We start from the raw sequence: 7,182 nt of genomic DNA, 5'->3' as shown, positions 1-7,182 counted from the left end.
AAAAAATAAAAATAAAAGACATAAGAAAATTAGAGACAAGAAGTTGATCCCCAGATTCCAAAGCTCAACATGAACAAAATACAAGCACTAATGCATATAAATTTTAATTCGTTAAACTCAGGCTAAGTGATGGCTGTCCACGAATATACCGAAGGTGAGAAGTTTTAGAAAAAAAACTCTGAAATTCGGTATATAAACTGAAGGTATATAGGACATATCGCTATCTCTAGTCTCTGGCTTTTACGCAAAGGGTTTGCTGTATGAAAAAATTCAGTCTTATGTTTATCTCCCACATAATGATCTTCATATGAAATATGTAAAACTTTTGAACTATGTACATTTTAATTAAACTTATTAAGCTAAGAAATCAATTGTCATCAAAAAAAATTCATACAACATCTCTCGTAATAATCATAAAGCAATCAAACAAATCATAACAGGGAGATAGGGGGTTAGAGTTAGAGATAGTGAGAGAGAGAGAGAGAGAAATAAGAAAAGCCATAATTAATCCTGAATTATGGTCAGTCATAGAATTATTATTAACCTCAGTATTTTTTAATCATGAGTATAGTATATTTTCTTTTTTTTTTTGCAAGACTTCCATACGTAGCTTAAAAAGCAAAAAAGAAACGCACACTTGGAGTTAAAAAGCAAATTATGTCAAGCACCATCTGGAGGCAAAAAACTAAATTAAAAAAATATACAACCAAGTAGGAATTTAGAATCTGGTATATATAAATTTAAGCGAAATTTTTGTTATAATCATATTCTTACTAAGGGGATGTGATATCTAAATCTACGTTAAATACTTTTCTTAAGGTAATTCAGAGTACAGTCTTCTCAATACATAAAAAACCTATAGACAGTATTTCGTTTTATTTGTTTCTCAATCTAATTTTTCTTTAACTCAATAAAATTTAATCAATCAATCAAGTTCCAAAATTTTTTTTGTCCATTTAGTCATGTTCTTCAACATAACTAGTTTCACCTGATCTTTATTGGTAATCTTTATATAACAGGACTTTTCAGTTAGGCAATAATTTTTACAAAAGTAAATACTCACAGATCAATTCAATAACAATTTTCTACATTTTAGCCAAGGCAACTACCAACATGTGACCTGGTAAATAATCCTGCTGTTGCACTTAACGTTTTTTGAAAGTGTAAGCATTTTTTAGTAATTATCCAGAAAATGTTACATTTTATGCTCCACTTATTCTGTATTACTTTTCGAATAAGTCACCATTCAATCATACCGAACCATACTAGCAATCACAAAATACATGAAATGTAATCTTCCTACCTGAGAACAGATTCTTAGGTTTTATAATTTTTTTTTGCCTTTTTAATTAACCGTTTGCATAGTTCGATATAAGGACTATAATTATAGATCCATATTTCATCAAGTATAGTGAATGTGCAAAATGGTTTACTTTGGTTTGTTTATTATCTTCTTAAAAAATTTATTGATTATTTATGCCAATAAAATTAACAGCCCCTACACGGGAAATGTTTTTTTATTAAAATCATTATGCAATATATTCTTTAACTAAAGGACTAAATTATTATAACAAACTCACGGTCTTTCAATCAATAGTGATTTCAAATCATTTAATGCTGTAATGAAGTTTTCACACACTTCCTGCAAGACCGCACTTGATCAATTCAGCTGGAGTAACATAGTGTGGAGTCAACCACCCAACTTATTACTGTTGCATACATTGTTGAAGAGCCCTGATTACTTTCAAATTATTCGAAATTTAACTCTAAAATCAATCATATTTACAATTTTTGAATTTTATTTTATAGTAGGACCTTATAACAGGCTCCATTGTAAAGTACAAGCTTTATTTTAAAATTAATTCTTAATTAAAATTAATTAATTATTAATTTATTATTAAATTCACTATTAATTATGAAATTAATTCATCAAAGTCTTTATTTGTCCTACGAGTATTGTCAATGATTTTCTTCAAGTTCGGTAAAATCATTCTATAGATAAATCCAGGCTGCTCTAGAAAAAAATTAATAGAGGTTTCGAGACTACAAGAATCTTCACATTTATGCTCATAGAAAATTTTGGAAGCAAAACTTCCAATTAAGAGGAAGTGCTGCTTCATTCAATTCCAGATTCAGATTCCAATTGTCAATGATTTTCTTCACGTTCGGTAAAGTCATTCTATAGATAAGTCCAGGCTGCTCCAGAAAAAAAAATAATAGAGGTTTCGTAACTACAAGCATCTTCACATTTATGCTCATAGAAAATTTTGGAAGCAAAACTTCCAATTAAGAGGAAGTGCTGCTTCATTCAATTCCAGATTCAGATTCCAATTGTCAATGATTTTCTTCACGTTCGGTAAAGTCATTCTATAGATAAGTCCAGGCTGCTCCAGAAAAAAAAATAATAGAGGTTTCGTAACTACAAGCATCTTCACATTTATGCTCATAGAAAATTTTGGAAGCAAAACTTCCAATTAAGAGGAAGTGCTGCTTCATTCAATTCCAGAGTAAGTTCTGCTGAACTCGAACTAGTACTTAACATACTGCACTATTAATTTGACGGTTTGGCAAATTGCTGATATTTGAAGAGAATTGCTGATATTTTCAGTTATGATTGTTTAAAATTTTAATCAAAATTATATTATAATATTGAATATATAAGAAAAATATTTAAAAAATAAATAAATATAACTCATGAAAAATAATCAATTAAATATTATAATATTTTCAACGCAGGAAAATCCTTAAATGCTTTAAAATTTTTGATTAACTTTCTCAGATTACTATGAATATATAAGTATATGAAGATTTTCTTAGTTAAAACTTATATAAAAATATAATAACAGAATAAAAGTTAATTAAATATTTTCATATTATTAATACTGGAAAACCCTTAGAGTTCTTTAAAGTTTTGGTTCAACTTTCTCAGAAAATTCAACAAATTGTGGCACTTTAATTACATCAAAATAATTTGAAATTTTTTATGTGGCTTTACGAAATTATCGACTTTATTTACCCAAAAGTACTAGTCCATTAACAACATAATTACTATGCACTCGAACAAGCCACAACTTTCTTCAACCTCAGATGTATTGAATAGTTCAATTATGTGCACTGAAGATTTCTCGGCTAACTCAGCGGAATTACTAGCAAATCCAACCAAGTGAAATTAACTGCCATTTATCTTCATTTTGTCATTTACGACACTAAAGAACGCAATTTGGAACTTGACCTCATACACAAACTAATGATAATCAGTTAAGCGTAGATACAGCGAGCCTAATGCCATTGTCTACCAATCTGTCAGTACTAATATGCAACAATATACCGCCTTGTTTACTTTTCATAGCTGCGACCAAGTTTAATGGGCCTAGGCAGCTAACTGCGGTCAACGGTCAATATACATGAAAATTACGTGGCGTGTTAAAGATTTCCACCGCACTTTATACGCACACTATATGATCGCTGATGTTCTCTGACGTTTTCCTATTGTGTATCTTTTATTTCAGATACGCACTGTAATCACTCCGAAAAAAGGAAATTTCACTTACATTTGGCACAGTTTTCGCTTTCTTTTGATGGCTCGAAATTCCCGCACATCAAATGCCATCTCGCAAATTTGGAAAATGAAAGCAAATACGAAATCGGTATTTTTTCAAATTTTAATGAACCTGAGAAAAATGTCATTAAAAAATTTTTTATTTTTCATAAACTAGTCGAAACTATGCCTAATAGTAAAAGTGCAGAAACTGATTTAGTAACCACATTATTTTGAAACGAAAATGTACATCAAAATAAATATTGTCTACAAAATTCGAAATGCAGTAAACTTTATTTGCATGCCCCAACCTAAAGCATTGTAAGCATTGTGCCTGTGACTTGCAGTCTTCAAAGAATTCACTGCAACCACAACTGAGCTTCGTGGCACCAATTCTGTACAATTTGCGTGAACTTCTCTTCAAAGTAAATATTTTGCGGTTTACTGCAGTTTTAATCAAACGTACCTAGGACGCAATCCAACGTTGTCAATTTAGTTTACGTCTTTGACTGCACCACATTATTTATGCATAATGTATACACAAATTGGCCTTTATTTGATTTTCAAATTCGAATGCAAACAATTCAATTTGTATTCAACCACAAATTAAATTTTAAAGTCCTAATTCAAAGCTTCTCTTAGCCCTTGTGGATTGTATGCAAATTCTCAAATAGAAAACTAAAATGCATATAAAATGTTTTAGCGTTCATTTACCAACCATAGAGCAAAGGAATTGGGTGTTTTAGTTTGATGAAAGCATTTCTAGAGCACTCAACGTTTATTTGACAATGGTTCACATAGAAAAATTATAACATATTACTTGGGTTATAAGATTAATTATCTGACTGATGAATGATTTATAAATCCAACCCATATATGTACACTAAAAACAATATTTTTTAAATTTTAATAAATTTGATGAATGTTTGGTCTCAGTGGAGGCAAAGTTTCCAATAGTCTTGAAAATCTTTGCTTCAAAATTATTGCATGGTTTATAAAGGAAAGGTATACCTTCGAGATATATCCGCTAGGCTCATTAGTACGTAGACTCTCATGAAATATATGTCAATCTTGTCACGTCTCAACATTTAGCGAAATAAATGTTCATTCGTTTATCTCTCTTGTTCTTCATTGAAGCTGCTGCATTTCTGGTTAAAAATAATATACAACATGATAGGACATGGGTAGGCACTGATCAGGATTTTGACAGCAATACTAGAGGATTTGTGATTTATATCTTGGCTCTGCCTATGAGAATTATTGATAATCCATTGATTATTGAGAATCCAGTGATTATTTAAAATCCATTGATTACTGAAAATCCATTATTTAATGAGAATTCATTGATTATTAAGAATGATTATTAAGAGTCCATTGATTATTGAGAATACATTAATTATTGAGAATCTATTGATTATTGAAAATCCATTGATTATTGAGAATCCATTGATTGTTGAGAATCCATTGATTATTAGGAATCCATTGATTATTGAGAATTCATTGATTCAGCTATCAATAGACAGATTGACCATATAAGTTTGAAGTTCTTGTAGCATATTGCAACTTTCCACTTCTGTTCTGCTGCTCTTAAGAACTAATAATGACTGTGTATTTGAGTACCCTTCAATGAGATCAGTATTTGATCCTCTGCAGATATGCGATTTTATGTCTTTATATTTCTCTGTTACTTACTAACCTCACTTTCCTTTAATTAGTTTGATTTAATGCAATAGCTGAAGAGAGGGAAAACTGTTGCTTCATTGCCGGAAAAAACACCAATCTGCTGTTTTTATAGATTCTTTTCCGAAATTAGTGGAATCAAGTTTTCGAAAGTTTTTTAATAAAAAAGATCTTAAATTGGAATATGCTTTACATCTTAGGACCGCCCGTGAAAATATAATATGGCTATATTAAGTCCAAATTTGATAATAGAAAACATTATCATAAATAATAGATGTATAAATGTATAGTTTCATAACTTAAATCCTTAATGAATGAGGCAAAGAAAACGCGTGAAAATCATTTAGTCATAAATCAATATTTTTTTCGATTATTACAACCAACCATATACATTTAATATATAATATACCCGGAATCGTTAAGGAAAATAAAAAAAAATACCCAAACAATTAATATTTGTTTAGTGCTGTAAAAGTAAGCCCCATCGAGTGAAATACAACTGCTTCAGTACATAACTCAATTTGTCATATATATTTTAAAGTTTGTTTTTGGTATGGTCTTCAACTCCTTAGCAGTGTTGATATTATGGCCGCGACTGACAGGGAACGCCTTCGTTTAAATTATAACCTTAGCTTGACAGCAGAAAAAAGGTACACGGGCTTGTTAGTTAAGCAAGGTGTTTACTTTATGGAAAATAATTAAAATTTTTACACATTACGCATCTTTCAGATACAAATTTCATGTAATAAAGCATTGTCTCTATGAATTGCTAAAATTTAAGATACAAATAAACTTCAGCTTTGGCAACTTAACTTCAATTGATAAACACATAATAAATGATCATCTTTAAAACTAAGGGAACTACACTTTCTGTTAATATAATATGTAGATACAAAAAATGGATACTGAATTAAAAATAAATCTCACATGTACTCTATCAGCTGTCAAAATAAATAATGGCAATGCAATTTAAGTTAACGTTGGGTGGGAAAAAGTACATTTAAGTACTTTGTTGCGAAAAAGTGAAATTACTTTCCAAAGAACTCAGTATATTAAATTATTTTCACCATTTAATGTATCTAATACTGTGCATGGATATAATTTCTTTATTTTAGTGCACAATCCTCGAATATTGAACTCTGATGGAAAAATGGGCTGTGTGGAACGTAAGCTTATTTCTATCAAATTGATTATACAAAAACCAGAATTATTATATCTTCACTGATATATTCATTCAGTAAAGATATTGTTCAGTCGCAATACAAATACAAGGTTTCGTATACAGTATAATTTCCAAAGTTGAGCAGTTTTTAATATTATACTAATTGTTATTCATTCTATAACATATGTATAATAAAAAAGTACTAGAAAAAAGTATATAAAATATTGTCTAACACTATTTTATTTTCCAATTGAGAAATTTTTGGCCCCCTTGAAAAAGGGCAAACAATAATTGCTATATATGGAGAAAAAATAAGAAAAAAATTATATCCAATAAAGCACCAAACTTACACAAACATCTTAAGTAGTGCCTGAAAGCTCTTATTGACAAGTCCATCACCTGGCATACAGTCCTCCGTTAACATAACTGCTACATAAACCTCTTATGATGTAAATTTATGTGGCGATTCATTAAATTGTTATTCGATCAAAATTTTACAATTACTGAGCTGCCTCATCGTAGAGAAAACATATATTGAATACAAAACCACAATTTCAGCGACAAATTAACAAAAAGTAATCCCACTTTTAATAAAATGTATTTAATAAACATTAAGACTTTCTTCCCTTTTTCAATTTTTCAATAGTTTTAGGCTGAACTCTCGTAGACAGCTGAGTCTCACGCAATAACGGATTAAGGTTTGAAAAACTAAGATTTTAAAGGGTTTGCTTTCTGTACAAATTTGAAAGTTATTATGTACAACACTAACCCACTCAAACCAACTGTTGGAAAAGATTTGTAG

Source organism: Teleopsis dalmanni, chromosome 2, assembly GCF_002237135.1.
Source record: "Teleopsis dalmanni isolate 2A chromosome 2, ASM223713v2, whole genome shotgun sequence".
Classification (NCBI taxonomy): Eukaryota; Metazoa; Arthropoda; class Insecta; order Diptera; family Diopsidae; genus Teleopsis; species Teleopsis dalmanni.
The sequence above is the reverse complement of the archived record's forward strand: the minus strand, read 5'-3'. Positions refer to the sequence as shown.